This window comes from Prionailurus viverrinus, chromosome D4 (assembly GCF_022837055.1).
Source record: "Prionailurus viverrinus isolate Anna chromosome D4, UM_Priviv_1.0, whole genome shotgun sequence".
Lineage (NCBI taxonomy): Eukaryota > Metazoa > Chordata > Mammalia > Carnivora > Felidae > Prionailurus > Prionailurus viverrinus.
The window spans coordinates 65,482,806-65,501,109 of NC_062573.1; positions in this window are offsets into that span (position 1 = coordinate 65,482,806).

The window sequence follows — 18,304 nt, forward strand, 5'->3', positions numbered from 1 at the left end:
ATGAAAGAAAAGATGTTTGGGGTGACATATTTTGCCTCCCACTGGCTGGTTAGATCAATACATCTACTCAAATATCTGGGGAAAAAAGGTACTTGGACTTGTGAGAATGATGCGGTGCAAAGAACCTGGGAATATATGAGGATTTTTCCTTTTCTGAAAGAACAGAGCAGTGCTGTTATGAAGCATCTCCTCCTTGTTCCAAGTTACTGACCATGATATTGAGTACTAATCATTCAGGAAGTTTATTCAGGGCTTTAGCAAGAGCATCTAAGGGGAAGATATTCTCTGTCTCAAGGGCCTAGTCTCTCAATTATAACAAGCTTGCGTTTGAAGATAACACTAGCTGGGAAGGCACTGAAATCCCAGAGCTCTTTGGTGCCCAGGTGTAGGGATAATTTGGGAGAAATTCTGGCATTAGGATTTCCCCGGGCACTTTGTACATCTTGAGTAAGCGGGAACCAGAAATATGAGAGATAGTGAGGGGTTTGTGGGCAGGTGAAAATGAGTTCAGTGCAAAGAGCACTGGATCCTGGGCCGGGCATGTTCACGGTTGTTCTGGGTCAGCCATTGATTTTCAGGATGCCCACAGGCAGATCCTTTTTGCTTCTTTCAAAGGTTTCATTTTCTCCTGCTGTTCACGCTGAATGAGAATTGAGACCAGAACGTTGTAAATGGCTTAGCCACTCTGTTTTGAAGTTAAAGGGTACACAGTGTAGCAGCCAGTGGGGTAGAGAGAAAGCAGGGATCCAGGGGTTAGGAGGACACAGGTTCCAAACACTGGCCCTCACTTGGTAGGTATGAACTTGCCCGGTCTTTTTGCTCTGGAAGTGTCTGTTTTCTCGTCAGAGGGTTTTGTTTGTTTTTTGTTTCTTAAGCCAGTAGAATCTTTTAAAAAAAGAAGAACTCTTAAATACATTTCCCCAAATATTAAAAAAATATATATAGAATGTATGTATATATATATATATACATTCTCTCTCTCCCTCTCTCTCTCTCTCTGTCTCTCTCTATATATATAGATATCGATAGATCTATATTGATATATCTATAGATCTATTGATATCTATATTGATATCTAGATATTGATATATCTATAGATCTGTCGATATCTATAGATCTATCGGTATCTATATAGATCGATATGGATATAGATAGATATCTATATAGATCTATAGATATCTATATCCATATCAATATCTATATCAATATCTATATCTCTCTCTCTATATATATAAAACTTTGTAGCCCCAAGATAGAGCAGCTCCTGCCCAGGATGCCATGCCAGCAGACCAAAACTTAGATAACTTTCCTGTCCCTGTAAATGTGCCGATTGACAAGAAATGCAGTATACCAGTGATCCAGTTCCCAAATGCCCAAATGCCAAGCCAACTCTGGGCTTTATACTTACTTCCTTGCCCCTTATTCTTTACCGTACAAAAGCATCCTGCCTTCTGCTCCATTTACAATTCTCTGGACCCTTAGGAATGGTGACTGTCCACTTCATGAAGTGCTAAATACAGTTTGTTTGTCAGCCGAATTGTCTTCTTTAATCATTATAACACACATATAAAACTGTTTCGACTGAAGAGAGCTTAGGATCTTGACTGGCAGACTGGCAGACTGGCGCCAGCTCAGTCTTCCCCCTGGCAGCCCACGGAGCACTCTGAGGCACTTCCTTAGCCTGTCCTGCACCAGCCCTGAAGTTTGGGTGACTTTTTAAAAGGTGCCATGCTTCAGTCTGCGCAGCTCCTGCACCAGGTGTCGGCATGGGAAGCCCCTTCTCTCCCCTTGGTGCGTGCAAATTGCCTAGGGCCTTGCCCACAGACCCCTAGCTCTTGAAAACCATTGAAAACTTCTCCAACATGTTCCTTCCAGAATTTGGTCCTCTGCGTTAAAGACATGGCCTTTCTGGATTGAGGACTGGAGCCTGGAGTGTGGTTAACCCCCGGACTTGTCTGATGAAAACACTTGGACCAGAAACCAAGTGCTTGCCAATCAAGAAGCCTGGCTCAGTGTCAGTGCCACCTCCAGAGACATCCACCCGGCCTCCAAGCCTCAAAGCTGCCCATCCCGGCTCTCTGGCTGCCAAATCTGCTCCCTCGGCAATTCTGGTGCTCAATTTGATTGTTTACCCAAATGGGTTATTCGGGACTGTGAAATACGATTCTTGAAGGCTGGAGTGAAGTGAGCGGCCCTCGGGGACCAGACACCTTCGGTTGTAAATCAATCTTCACCATACGGACAATCCAGTGGTTAGACATTATAAGGTGAGGAGTGGCCCCCTTGTGGGACACCCTGCAGCGATTGCCATGTTAGCCGAGAAGATCGTGTTACTGGAAATGCTCGGATGGAAGATACAGAATCCCCTCTTGGGAATGTATTTGGACACATGGGAGCATCTGTTAACAGGAAATGAGTATAGCTGGGCACTGGGAATGATATGAGGAGTAGCATTTTTCATGTTTTTGTATGGAAAAGGAACAGATGCTTGCATAAAATATATTTCTTAATAATTCTGTTCAGTACTTAAGAAAACAAACAACCCCAAACCTACCCATCAGAAAATGGTAGATGCTTTGTAACCCTTTGAATCGCCTTTGAGTTCTAACACACCGAATAATTTTCTTCTAAAATTTCATTGTAGAAATTTTTATTTCTACATAATCAGCTAATTTGTTTTCTGTATGTTTGAGTTATACTTGGGAAGAGTCACCAAGTGACCTAAGTTGATGAATTGATGAGGCCACAGACTGTCCATGATAACATCTGAGAAAAATCCAGATTCCAAGTGTGTCAATCAAGTGTTGAACTTAAATTTTTCAGTTTGGGAAAATGAAAAAATTGCAGAGATGGATAATGGTGATGGCAGCACAATAATGTGAATGTATTTAATGTCACTGACCTGGATACTTAAAAACGGTTAAGAAAGTAAATGTTATCCTCTATGTATTTTATAATTAGAAAATAAAAAAAGAAAAGAAAAAACCTCAGGTCTTTGTTTGTAGTTTTAGGCTTTGCATACTGCAAACCAAAGGTAATTTGGCTTTGTTTGTAGATTCATGACCCATGAGGATCTGGCATATTTCATATCTCCCCGGACTCTTCAGCTCACTTGTGAGTCTCAAGCTCCCAAATGTTAATTCTCATTCCTCTGTCACATGATTCCTGCTCAGCTGTTTCAAATCCCAGGGAGGAAAATAAAAAGCAGGCAATGCTTCCATTGCAGAAATCCTATAAAAGCTAATGCTGTGAGGGCCCTGCAAAGATTTCAGAATCTGTGTTTACCTTGGCCAAGCATCCCAAATTTGGAATGGTGGGAGTTTCTAACAAATTCTTGCCACTGCTTCTGAGTCCTTCATTCGGTACATGCTCATTGTGTCCTAGAGTGTTCAAGGTACCGTGTTCAGTACTTTGAGAAGTATCAGATTGACCCACCCTCAAGATAGAGGCAGTAGAGATAATACTCTGAGATAGACCCCTTTTTCCATTCACTCACCAGTTACTGATCCCCCAACACATGCCAGACACTAGGTGTAATGGGAATTCAGAAAAGCAGAAATACCTTCCAGAGAGGGGCGTCAGGGAACTCTTCATGTAAGAAATGGCATTCTGAAAAGCTAGCTCCTGAAGGATATGTAGCACTTGAAGGAGATTCCACAAAGTGAGAATAGAATAAGGAAAGATAAGAAAGAGGGAATCAAGGGTATGTGTGGGGAAGAATAAGCTAGATCATGCTGGGTTAGCAAACATTTTCTGTAAAGGGCCAGATAACAAATATTTTGGTTTTGAACACCATATAGTCTATGTTACAGATACTCATAGACAGTACCTAAATGAATGGGTGTTGCTGGGATTCCAATAAAACTTTTTTTTTTTTTTAACAAAAACAGGTGGAAGTTCATTTTGGGCCCCTGCTTTAGTTTTCTTACCCCTAGGCTGGAAAATAGGATGGATGAAGGAATGCAGGGAGGGAGTAGAGGACAGTTGGATCAGGGTGGTACTTGTATGCCAGGCTAGACATATTTCCAAGCTAACAATGAGAGGGTACGTGTCTTGGAGCAAAGAGAATGTCATGATTAGAGCCTTCTGTAATTAACATCTTTCTCAAATTGTTCTCTGTCTCTTTCAGAAGCACTTCTGGGAACTTTTCCTTTCTAGTATTATCCATTCACTATTATAAATAAATGCTTAGAGCTTTAGAAGCAGCTTGGTACCAAATCTTATAAACCATTTGATCTTACCCACTAAACAAGAAAAAGGAGGGGCGTGCCTGGGTGGCTCAGTTGATTAAGCATCTGACTTCAGCTCAGGTCATGATCTCATGATCTCATGGCTTGTGAGTTCGAGCCCTGCATCGGGCTGTGTGCTGACAGCTCAGAGCCTGGAGCCTGCTTCCCATTCTGTGTCTCACTCTCTCTCTGCCCCTCTCTCACTTGGGCTCTGTTTCTCTCTCTCAAAAACAAACATTAAAAAATTAAAAGAAAAACAAACAAAAGGAGAGCTGGTTATCAATTTTTTTCCAAATTTTCTGTCTTGGGAGGATGTAATAGATGAGAGAAGGTTGTAAGAATTAGCCAAGATCCTTGCCTTGTCATTCCATTTATTCTACTATAACTTCCCTGTGCAAGTCCCAAGGTTTTGTAATACCTCCATAGCCTTGAAGATTAGAAGAATACTCACTTTTCAGCCCTTAGACTGCTGCTCTCAGATTGCCATGTTCTGAATTTCCAGTTCCATCGTATCTTTCCCTGGCTGCATCCTGCTTGACCTATGCCATCTTTAACACTGTTTCCTCCATCCTTCTGACTAATTCCCTGCTCTGGCTTCTGTGATACCTCTTTCTCTTGGCTTTTCTAACTTACGTGTGTGACTACCCCTTCTCAGCTTCTTTGCCCGACTCACGGACCTCAGTGCCAATAGCAGGGTGAGAGTGCCCACCTGTGTATGTGCAATTGTGCTAGCAGGCTCATTTGGCTAATGATCCTAAAGCCACATCTTCTTTCTTGGCCTCTATTGGTAGAAAAGGTAATATTTTAGTTTCTCATCAGTCTTACTCCTGTCTTCTATTTTTTAAAATTTGCTCAGAGAAGAAAGAGTATTTTTATATGACCTCTGTGAGACCCCATCATTATCCAACTTCCTGTCCAGATAGTCCATAGTTACTTGGAACTCAGTATGTCTAAAACATATGTCTAGACCTGAAGATACCTGTTTTATTTTTTTCCCAAGAAAGATTTTCTCCTTGGATTTTCCATTTTTGAAATTGTACCCATTAGCTTAAATTAGAAACCCGGAGTCATCCCAAGCTCTTCATTTTCCTTAACGACATCTCATTAGTGATCAAATCTTATGGCCTTGGTCTCTTCCATATGTCCCATCCTCTATATCCCCCTACTGCCGACATCATCCGGGTTACCAGCCAGAATGCTTTCTAGATTACTGAAATGCTTCCCAATGAGTCTCCTGGTTTCCTGACTTATCCTTTGAAATCAATGCCAGAATAGTCTTTATAGAAACACAAAACTGATTATGTCACTCTGGTTAAAAAAAAATAATAATAATTCCACATTTTCCCTTTGCCTACAAGGTAAAACCAAAATTCATAGGATGCAAATAGGACTTTCTGTGATCTGGCCCCACCTATGCTTCCGGCCTCATTTCCTAACACCCCCACTCCAGCACGCACTCTTTCTGCAATTAAATTCTCTTAACCTACCTTACACATTCATGCCTCCGTCTCCTTGCACACAAATATCATTTTCTCTCCTGAAAGTCAGATGAATACTTTATCTGGCTTTTGAAACTCAGCTTAAGTGACACCTCCGTTGCGCCATTCCCTCACATACTTTCCACTAAAATATCACTTCTTCTAATCCACTGTGAATGGCAGAATGGACAGGATTGTAAGGTTTAGATTAGAGTCTATCCTTACACAATTGTGAAATGGTGACTTGTGAGTCATTTCAATTGCTGATCATTGATCTTTCAGTAGATCCTGAGAAAGACTGCTGGTCAAGCAGAGCTAAGCTTATTGGCCTACTAAGTAAGGGAGGAAGGCCAGCGTGACTGACTTTTAGTAACATCTTGCAATGGGGGAGTGAGGGGATGATATTTACAGTGTTTTGGGGCCGGAGCTGTGTGATTTTTAAGATGGAGCTTTCAAGGCAGAATATTGATTGGGATTGGGCAGTGTCTATGATAAAATAACTTTGAGTTGGTGGACATGGTAAGGCAAAAATCTTAAAGCAAGCCCCAATGAACACCTTTAGTCTTAATAAGTAAACTATTTTAATAGGCTCAGTCTAATCTTCCAAGAACAAAGATTTCATGGAACAAAAGTACTTCCTTTTGCTTGGTTTCAGTATTTTTAGCATACAAACAGGAAAATATTGTCCCAGAATACAGGGTCAGGAAAGTATGTTGGTTTAATTTCTCACCGTCTCATAGGGATGTTGCAAAGGAGTGAATGTTTTTAATGCGTGTGAGGTAGAACTTATATAGCAAGTTCTCAATAAAAGAGGTTTATAATTGTGACTCTGTATGTTTTATTAGAACACCTACAATAGTATATTTCAGTGCTTTGTCTTAATATCTCTCTCCCACTATATCACAAGTGCCCAAGTACCAGCCCTATTTATTCATTTTGTATCTCCAGCTTCTAGCACAGAGCTTTGCCATGTAATGGGCTCTCAATGAATGTTTGTGGAATGAAGGAACAAGAGCACTGCATTAAATAACCTATGTCTGTGGGTTGACACTGAGGAACTTGTTAGTTATATTGGTGACTAGCATGAGAAGGGAAGAGAGGACAAGTATTCCTGGAATGCAGGAGGTGAATGAAGAAATGAGAAATCTAATTTTTCTCTTTCTCTTGCATGCTAAGGAGCAACTCTCTTGGACTGAAGTTCAATACATTTAGCAGATAGCCATCCATCATTCCTTGTTTGCAGACAAGAGCAAGTGATAGCTCCATTAACTTTGCCCACATAACTCGTGGAGCAAAACCTCCAAGGTTGGTTTGGATTGGGACCCGATGCTAGCTGATGTGGAACAGGGCAGAGAGTCTGAGAAAGACAAGCATGGCTGGTGACTATTTCTCATGTTTAATGGGAAAATCGTGAACTCTTGCAACCCTTTGCACTAAGAAGGTAGGGATGACTCAAGAGAAAACCAGCACCGTACAGCAGCAAGAACGGAATTGATAACTTCTGTCTCTTAGTAGTGAATGACTCTGTTCACGTTAAATACCAGCAACACTCTTGGTTTATACTTCTTTTAGAGCACTGAGTACAATAAAACCATACTTAGTTTTGTAAAGATCTTTTTCACTCGCATGTGACTTCCAGAAGGGAACGGTCAGCAACTTATTCAAGTATTGTATAACTGCCTTTCACCATGGATCCCAGTAGTGACAGTATCTGGCACATAATAGAAAATGTTTTCAAAATTTATGGCAATGAAATGAATGTACATAGATGCAACAGCTGAGTCGAACAAGAAATTTATTTTAAAATAATATTAATTTTTCTTTAATTTGATTATAAAGTTATGTTTCATTAGGAAATATGTAACCAAATAAAATTTATACAGAAGGAAAACAAATCTATTCACTCACTTGCACACACATACAATATATATATATATATATAAATACGTATTTACATATATGTGTATGTGTATGTAGACATATAGGTATGTGTATGTAGACATACGTTTATACTTGCTTGTAAGTGTGTATATATATTTATATGTATATATGCATGTACATGAAATTGGATTCAGACTATGGAAATAATTTTGAACCTTATTTTTTCTCTTTATTATTATATAGTGAAGGATTTTCACACGTTTTAAAATATTTTTGAAAACGTTTTTATTAGCTCTATGGTTTTTCATCTCATAATTGCACTATTTATCTAAATTGTTTCCAAGTCTTCCAAATTTGCCAGGAGCAACTTTGTAACGAATATGAATGTATGTCTCTATTTATATCCTTAAAAGAAATTCTGAATTTGTAGTAAAGGATGTTTTGGCTCAAAGGGTAAGAATATTTCTAAGACCCTTCATCCATGTTACCAAGTTGTTCTTCATAAAAATTTTACTGATGTGTGATTTCCTTTACTGATATGTGAAAATGGAGCATGGGTTTTCTTTTTCCTATACCAGTTCCAATGCTAGGTTTTTTTTTTTAATTTTTTAAAATGTTTTTATTTATTTTTGAGACAGAGAGAGACAGAGCATGAGCAGGGGAGGGGCAGAGAGAGAGAGGGAGACACAGAATCTGAAGCAGGCTCCAGGCTCTGAGCTGTCAGCACAGAGCCCAATGTGGGGCTCGAACTCACAGACTGTGAGATCACGACCTGAGCCAAAGTCGGACACTCAACCAACTGAGCCACCTATGCTAGGTTTTAACATAAGGGAAAAAATTGGTTTCAATTTTATTTTATTTTTTTTTTGTTTTTTTAAGTTTATTTATTTTGAGAAAGAGAGAGAGAGAAAGAGAGCACGTGCACACTGGGATGGGCAGAGAGAGAGGGGGAGAAGGAATCCCAAGCAGGCTCTTCACTGACAGATGTGGGTCTCAGACTCACAAACCATGAGATCATGACTTGAGCTGAGATCAAGAGTCTGATGCTTAACTGACTCAGCCATCCCAGCGCCCCTGGTTTCAATTTTAAAGGAAAAAATAGAATTTTATTATGATTTAATTTGCATCTGTTTCTTCATTCTGAATGACTTATGCATATCTTATTTTACTATAATGTTTACCATTTTCTTACTGACTCTCCCAATAAGAGTTCTTATATATTGAGCATATTGTTCATTTTTTTCCAAGTTGTCATTTACCTTTTATGTTACAGTTGACAAACATTAAAATTCATGTGAAATAAAATATAATATTCTTTTTTTTTGCCCTGTGGTTTTTCCCTTTGTTGTTGTTAGACTTAGAAATTTTACTATGTAGTCAGATAAATATTCACTAAGAAGTCCATGCTTCTTTGGTTTCATGTCTTATATTTAGCTCTTTAATTCACCTGGTGCTGTTTGGTGTAACATGTGAGCTAAGGATAGTATATTTTTTAACTCCCAAGTATTTTTGTTATTGTCCCAGTCGAATTTAATACATACTTTTAATAACCATTTTAATTGTCCTAGTCCAATACATAATTTTTCCCTTCCCTACTAATTTATTGTACTAAAATCTAATGTTACTTGAATTTTCCTGTGCCTCATGAGTCTATGGATACTAATTGAGTTATTTTAACAGCAGTTATTTAAATTTTGGTAGGATGTGTTCCCTGTTTGAGCAGGAATTCCAGCTGCTTGTTTGACACCCTCTACCCCAAGACCCATCCCCTCTCAGGTATTTCTGGTAATTCTTAGGGACTGGCTCATTTGTACTCTCTGACAAGTCTGATTGGAGATTTTTGAGACAGTGCTCTTGCCTTGAAATGAAGTATGTATCCTGCCTTTCCTGTCACTCTGTCTAAGTGGATCCTAATAGTTGATGAAGTAATTCTTTCTTCATCTTTGCATTACAGCTAATCAAAGGAGAAAGAATGATAGAATTAAAGTATGCCATTTTGCAACCTATAAGGAAGTGATAGATATAGGCGATATTATTACTGGCTGCTAAGACTATTAGGTAAAAAAACTTATGGGGAATTATTAAGGGTGGCTATGACTGATACCGTTTAAACCCATGGGTCAGTCTTAAATGATGGAAAAAGAGAAAGCCAAACACCCATGCCTCCTGGTGGGATTCTGTAACACAACATTGAAATATTCTTATGAAACATATCCAACTAGAATCTGCTTGAGCCCCTAGATTGAATTACTAGTGCTCTGGAAACTCAAGGGATGTGGGAACATGTAAACCAACACTATGAAGATGTACTTGGCAAAATTCAGAACGTCAGGAGATATTTGGGACAAACAATCCAGTTTGTTCAGTGATTAAACTGTGAGGAAATTTTGAAAGAGTGGTGAATCTACACTTGAAAGTGACAAAAGAGACATAGTAACCATACTGTAGCGTGGCCTTGTTTGAATCACATTTGAAATCAAGAAACATTGTTAGACAAAGAGGGAAATTTGAACCCTGACTGAATATTTGATTATCAAGGAATTATTATTAGTTTCAGGCATGATAACAGTTATGTTTTAAGAAAGTATTATTGTCTTTTAGAGAAACACTTGGAAATAATTATGGATGAAGTGATATGCTGCCTGGGATTTTTTTTCAAAATAATGCAGTGTGGAATGGAAGGAATAAAGATTTAAATGAAATATTGGCTATGGGTTAATCATTGTTGAAGATGGGTGATGGGTCTATGGGGCCTTACTCCTTTTTTCTCTGTGAAGTTATTTATTAATGAATTTATTTTTATTGTGGCCAAATAACACTAAACTTACCATTTTAACCATTTTAAAGTGCACAGTTCAGTGGCATTATGTACATTCACCATGTTGTGCAACAAGAACTACTATCTAATTTCAGAACTTCTTCCTCACCCCAAAAGGAATGTGAATGTTTACTTAAGAAAAATGTTAATGGGGAATCTGGGTGGCTCAGTCTGTTGAGCGTCTTACTCTTGATTTCAGCTCAGGTCATGATCCCAGGGTCATGGGATCAAACCCCACATAAGGCTCTGTACTGAGTGTGGAGCCTCTCTCTTTCTCTCTCTCCCCCACTCCTCTCTCTCCCTCTCTTTGCTCCTCTCCCCTGCTTGCACAGTCTCTCAAATTAAAAAAAAAAAAAGAAATTAATAATGAAAGCAGCATCTACTAAGTATATGGATGACTGGTAACTTTATCATTTTGTTCTCTTCATCTTTAAATCAAGGGTCAGATGATATGGGATACAAAAAAAGTCGTTTTTTTTTTTTTGTTTTTTTAAAAATTTTTTTTAACGTTTATTTATTTTTTTTGAGACAGAGAGAGACAGAGCATGAACGGGGGAGGGTCAGAGAGAGGGAGACACAGAATCAGAAACAGGCTCCAGTCTCTGAGCTGTCAGCACAGAGCCCGACGTGGGACTCAAACTCACGGACCGCGTGATCATGACCTGAGCTGAAGTCAGCTGCTTAACCAACTGAGCCACCCAGGCGCTCCTGTTTTGTTTTTGTTTTTGTTTTTGTTTTTGTTTTTGTTTTTTTTTTTTTAAATCAAGATGGATTGTTTTCTGAGGTGAAGCCTAGTTATATTTCTCTCAAATTCCTTTGGTGATAATGTTCTTTGAATTTTCTTCCAAATTCTGGCAATAGTTTATCTACCTTAACATTTTCTTTTTCTTTTCTACATTGATATTTTAGCATTTAAATCAGAGGAAGGTATGTCAGGATCTGCTAGGTAGTATTTTTAAATGGAAGCACAGTCAGAATTTTTTGATTGCCCATTAGGGATTTTTTTCTCTCCTGTATAAGAGTAATACTAAGAAAAAAATAATGACATTTACCACTATGTGAACAAATAACACAATTATTAGGCAAGGAAATCTGATTCTTTGTTCTAACCAGCACTTCTGAACACTCAATATCCAAACGTGAAATACCTGTATCAAAAAAAAAAAAATCCACACGTAAGTGAATCCATGCAGCTCAAAACTGTGTTGTTCAAAGGTTAGTTGTATATTTGAAGCCTGAGGCCACTAATTTGATGCACCCCCAGTGATGACCTGTCATCTTTCAGTAGTGTTCTGATTTGGAGGAACAATCACAAATTATGGCCTATCTGACAAATAAATGGAATGATGTAGACAAAACAGTGTTAAAAAAGAAAGGATGCTCTAGGATAAGGTAGTGAGGTTTTACATGTGCTGTATTAACTGACTTGAGACCATATTGCTTCTTAAGATAATTGCTTACAGAACAATGCTTACCTAAAGACAACTGCTGGAATGATTACTTTAAAAACAAAACAAGCATGACTTTCAATTAATCACTTTAGAATCACAACCTATAGCCTTTATTTATCTACTGTTTTTGGACATGTGTCTACTGTCTGTGTGAAACTGCAAAAAAGCATCATAAAAAATAAAATTAAGGTGTAAAGGTCATGCAACCATAGAAATCAGCAAGGCAGAGTTGGAAGGGTCTGCCCTCATTTACAGATGAGAGCTGGAGAAGTTCCTTTTTCAGAGTCATACCTTGAGTGAGAAGCAACCATTGCTGAGGCCAAAACTCTGTCTCCTGACTTCTGGTTCCCTCCACCATAATACTACAGAGACAGATCACCAGGAAAGGTTGTGGGCACTTCTTTCTGAATATCCATCAGGATATACTAACTTACTTTGTGCAGAGGATAATTTAAATGTAATCTCACCTCTAAAGGACATTTAGTTTTTCTAAGCCAGTGATTCTTTCTGAATTTGAATATACTACTCTGAATTTTATGCAAAGCATTTGTTTTATTTTATTTTTTAATTTTATTTTTTCTTAGAGAGCACATGCGTGTGCACACGTGCGCACAAGAGCAGGGGAGGGGCAGAGGGAGAGAGAGAATCTTAAGCAAGCTCCACAAGCTTGACACGGGGCTCCATCTCATGACTGTGAGATCATGACCTGAGCCAAAATCAAGAATCAGATGCTTAATCTACTGAGCCACCCAGGCAGCCCTGAAAGCATGTTTTAACCCTTGACTGCATTTAGTATGTCATGGGAAGTAGGTTTTAAAAATTCCTTTGAATGAAGAAAAGAAGGAACTAATTTTATTATTTTAATTCAATTGGTACAATTTCATTTGGTAATGGAAATACTAGAAAATTCTGTGTGTGTGCATGTGTGTGTGTGGAGAGAGAGAGAGAGAGAGAGAGAGAGAGGAAGAAGAAGGAGGGGGGAGGAGGAGAATGAGGAGGAGGAGGAAAGAAGGGAGAGAGGGTTTCTTGGGCATGTGGAAGGTCTGTGAGGCTCACAGTGCTTACCAAGGATGTAGGAGACCTGGGTGCTAGATCTGTGATCACCACTATTAAGCCATGTGACTGGGAAACACATCTAACCTATTGGGATTCTTTAGTTTCTTAAAGGGAGGGTTTTTGGAAAGATGGCCTTGAAGTTCTCTTTTAGTTGGGTAATTCCTTGACTCCAGGAAAGAATGTTGGAACTAAAACAGCTACAGTATTGTAAGTTGACAGCAAAAGGCTGGCTTTTGGCTTAGTGCAATATCATGTTGGAAGAGGCATCTCTGTGAACATGAACTCCAAGTATAGGTGTCTAAAAACTGAGAAAGTGAAGTTGACAGGACATCCACTCTATGTCATTAACTTTATCAAATACAGTATCAATGAAATCCTTGACCTGAGAGTGTATTTCAATTTGCAAGTGATTCTGAATAATTATGTATAATTATTATATTGTTAACATGTATAATCATACAGAGAGAAGGGGTTAGAGAGAAAAGTTGGAGAGCTTTAAGGTTTAAATTTCTTAGTATCACACAGCTAGAAGAGGTTGGTTTTTTGTTACAAATCTGGCCTGTTCAAATGTGCCACCTGGGACATTTCCATCAACTTTTTCTTTGTTCATCACTAGACAAAAGGAACTCAACTGTTCAAAGTGTGGTGAGTTTTCAGGAAGATTATTCATTTACAGAGGGACAAGGTGAAAAATGAACACCAGAGTTTCTCAAATGAGAAGTCTAGGAAGGATAATTTAACTTCTCAGAAATTTTTCAAAAACCCCTAAATTTGGACCAGGAAGTCATTCGTATCGCTCACCTGTGGGACTGGTCATTCCTCAGATGAAACAGCAGCAGCACCACCTAACAGCCTGTGCTCAGGGGTGCAGGCGGCTGCTCAGAGGACCGACCGGGGCCCTTGTCGGGATCGTTGTGCTCACCCTGTTTGTTTCCACTGAGAAGGAATCATTGTCTTTAAATGATACTTCTTGCCGTGTCCTTTGTGGTATGGTTTTATTTTAACTTAGGCTTCAGCTTGAAATTCAGCGGCTGATAGGGTGTGAAATGGAATCTAGCATGCTGTGCAACATGTACAAGCTGAGTGGTGCCAGGGACCCTGGGGGACAGGTTGGAACCTTCATTAGTCCAGAATTTTTAACCACAATGAACTGGAAATTACTGATGGTTCATACACAATAGCCAAGCCGTCATGAGCAATTAAGGAGCACTGGTGTAATTGACCTGATTTGAGGATGCAGGGCAGCTGAGCACTTCTCCCTGGGGCCAGCTCTCCCACGTGAGCAGAGCAGATGGCCATCTGAGGGATTACAATAACAAGGGCAGCTGAATAGTCAAGTGACCAGTCAGGGTAACCAAGGGGACAGGGCAGTTAGATCTCTTCTGGATGGATGGGCAGCTCATGCCTAACTGGGCTGCACCATATGTCCCTGTCTGTGGCACTCTCCCCCCTCCCAAAAGTTTCTTCTAATGTAAAGTATAAGGGCAAGGGATGTGTCACTTCAACAGATTCCTGTGTGTTGGCACTGTGATGAATGCTGGTAATACAGAGATGAACAAGGCACTAGGAATGGACTCAAGTAACTTATGATTTAAAGGGGGTTGAGCAGACATGAATATAGGTGAGCATAATACCAGTAATACTTTCTGATGCTGCCACAGTACATACCATATGATGAATGCAAAGAAAAGGAGACATCATTTCTTACTAGAGAAGACACGGAGAAGAGGTGACTGTTTCCTCTGTGTATTCGCTAAAAAATGACTCAGTAGCTCAGCACATTTCAAAAATACCACATAAAGATTTATAATACACATTAGCATATGTGATATATTCTAAATAGGAAATGCATGAATATGATTCAAATTTTGAAATACCCCACCTATATCCTCAGAACTCTGCTTCTTCAATGGCCGCAACCACTTTTACTGGTTCTGGTAGACCCTTCCAGTGATATTCTATGCCTATGCACATATGGGCGCACATATCTACGTTCCTTTTTTTCTTTACTCAGAACCTTGATTTTTCTTTCACTTAAAATGTATCCTAAGAATCTCTCCTTATCAGTCCATTTTGAGCTAACTTTAAATGATATTCCATTTTATGAGAGGATTTCCCATATTATTTAGTTTGCTCTCTTAGTTAACATTGTGTTGTAAACAATACTTCAGTGAATCATCTTGCAAATGATTAATTGCACTATGTACACATTCATTAGGGGCAGTTTCTGGGAGTACCATTTCTAGGGAAATGGGTGTGTTAATTTTTAATTTCAAGAGAGATGGCCAAGTTGTTTTTATTGAAATTATTCACACCCACCAACAATACATGGGCCAACCCACTTACTACTTTTTCAATAATTCAGTGTGTTAACAAAGGCTTTTTTTTTCACTTTGATCAATATGATAAGTAAAAATGGCATTTTGTAATTAATTTTTTTTCTTATGAGTGATATAAAGGAGAAGAACTTTTCCTCTACTTTCTTTAGTTTAGTTTCTAGGTCCTACAAACTAAACTTAAAAAAGACAGATTAACAGGGGAAAGGCATACAGTGTTTACTGATGTCAGTATTTTTACATGCATGAGGGCTTCACAGAAAAGAAGTGAAAACTCAAAAAATCAGATTTGGAAGTGCATGTACCATTTTTTTTTTTTTTTTTTTTTTATTAAATTTTTTTTTTTTTCCAACGTTTATTTATTTTTGGGACAGAGAGAGACAGAGCATGAACCGGGGAGGGGCAGAGAGAGAGGGAGACACAGAATCGGAAACAGGCTCCAGGCTCTGAGCCATCAGCCCAGAGCCCGACGCGGGGCTCGAACTCACGGACCGCGAGATCGTGACCTGGCTGAAGTCGGACTCTTAACCGACTGCACCACCCAGGCGCCCCAAGTGCATGTACCATTTTAACAAAGGACAATAAACAGGGGAGAGGTGAGTAGACAAAGAAGAGGGTTTGGGCCTCTAAGGCCAATGAATTGTAGGAAAGTGACTGGGAAACATATAAGGGGGACCAGGAGGTAAATGAGGATATATGAGGGGAAAATATACATAAGATCAGGGTTATTCTGATAAGATTTGTTTGTGCAGACTTATCTCAGCATTGACTCCTCATCTCTAATGAATGGTAAGAGGGCTCTCCTCTTCCTGGTACAGGGAGGACACCTTTCTTACAGGAAGTTCATACCCTGCTTTTTTGGCAGAGGGCAGAAAGTTCTTCCTATGCCTGCTGTTTCTCACTTGTCTCCAGCCTAAAATAATCAATATGCCCAAGTTGGCATATTTGGGGGTGACATATTCTGATCTCCTTCATTGGAGTTGAGAAATTTTTCATACATTTCAGAACTGTGTTAACTTACATTTTCATACATTTCAGAACTGTGTTAACTTACATACATGAATGAACTTACATTCATACATTTCAGAACTGTGTCTTGTCTGTTTAATTTTCTGTATATTTCTTCAGTGTATTATTAATCATTTTATTTCTTTATTTAGTTTTTTAAGTTTATTTATCTTGAGATAGAACACGTGTGCAAGCAGAGAAGGGGTAAAGAAAGAGGGAGAGAGAGAGTCCCAAGCAGGCTCGGTGCTGCTAGCACAGAGCCTGGACGCGGGGCTTGAACTCACAAACTGTGAGATCATGACCTGAGCCGAAATCAAGAGTTGGAGGTTTAACCGGCTGAGCCACCCAGGCACCCCATAACTAATCATTTTCTTATGGAATTGTAAATGCTCAAGTTATGTTAAAGAAATTAGAAATTAGGCCTTTGTGAAATGAGACTCAAATATTTCTCTCAACCTGTTGTCCCCTTTTGATACAATTCATGTATTTTTTGCCTAGGAGATAATTTTTAAAAAACCTTTTTGATGAGTCAAATTTATTAATTTCTGCATCTAGGGTTTCTAAGCTTTGTATCTTACCTAGAAAGATCTTCCAAAATTATATAGAAAAAGAGTTCTCCCATAATTTCATGTAGTACTTTCTTACAAGATTGGTGTTTGAATCCTTGATCAATCTGAAAGTTATTTTTTTTTATATAGGTGCGAGGTAGGAATCCAGGAAGCAAACCATGTATCTCAAAACAGTTTATTGAGTAGTCCATCTTTTTTTCATTGAAATAGAATACCACGTTTATCTTATATTAGGTTATTTTTAGGTTCAATTCTGGACTTTCTATTCTATTTGGATGATCTGTCTACTCACATATCAGTATTGCTGAGTACTATAATTTTATAATGAGGTTTAGTGTAGGCTGGTGAAATTTTCGCTTCATGACTCCTTCAGACTTTTCCTGGATTTTCTTGTTTGTTAATGTTTTCATATGAATATCAGATTCAGTTTGCCTTGTGAAAAATAAACTGTTGGTATTCTTAGGGGGAGTTCCATTAAATACAGATCAACACAGGGAAAACTGACATCTTCTTTATATGTATTCAAGAACATGATTCTATACATCTGTATTTTTGTGATTCCTTTGTATCATTTTATTTATTTTTTTAAGTTTATTTATTTATTTTGAAAGAGAGAGCACACATGTGTGCACAAGTCAGGAAGGGCAGAAAGAAAGGGAGAGACAGAATCCCAAACAGGCTCTGTGCCATCAGTGCAGAACCCAGTGCTGGGCTCGAACTCACGAATTGTAAGATAATGACCTGAACTGCAATCAAGAGTCGGATGTTTAACTGAGCCGCCCAGGAGCCTATCCTTAGTACCATTTTACAGATTTCTTTCTATGGATTTCCTATGCAGTTCTTGTGAAATTCATTTTCTAGTCTAGGTATTTTATCTTTTTGGATGCTATTGATTTTTCTTCCATTATGTCTGCTAACTTGTATTTATATATGAAAACTTTTGATTTTTATATATTATTTTTTACCTAGTGAAATTTGCAATTTATCTTGCTATTTGAAATAGCTTTTCACATGATTGTTTTTGGAGTTTCTAGTTAATAATAGCAATAATGAATAGTTAACAATTCATTCAAATAGGGATAAATCTTACTTTCATTTTTCCTGTAACCTCATTTTTTGAATCTTTCTTCTAGAACAATATTAAACATAAATGCATAAGAAGACATTTTGTTTTGCTCTTTTCCTATCAAATACATATGCACATAGACACACATACATGGAAGTACCATATATTTTGTTTTAAAAATTTCTTATGAATCATTAAAATTTGTAATGTTTTTTCAGCAATTATGTAGTTTAGTATGAATCGTTCTATTCATGAAGTATAAAAGAAATATGGTGAATTATATGAACAGATTCATATTAAACTATTTTTATAACCTTTGAATAAAGCATAGTATCATGGTTTATTATTATAGAAAATTCTCCTGTATTCTGTTTGCTAATGTTTTTGTGACACTTGCATCAATAACTGTAAA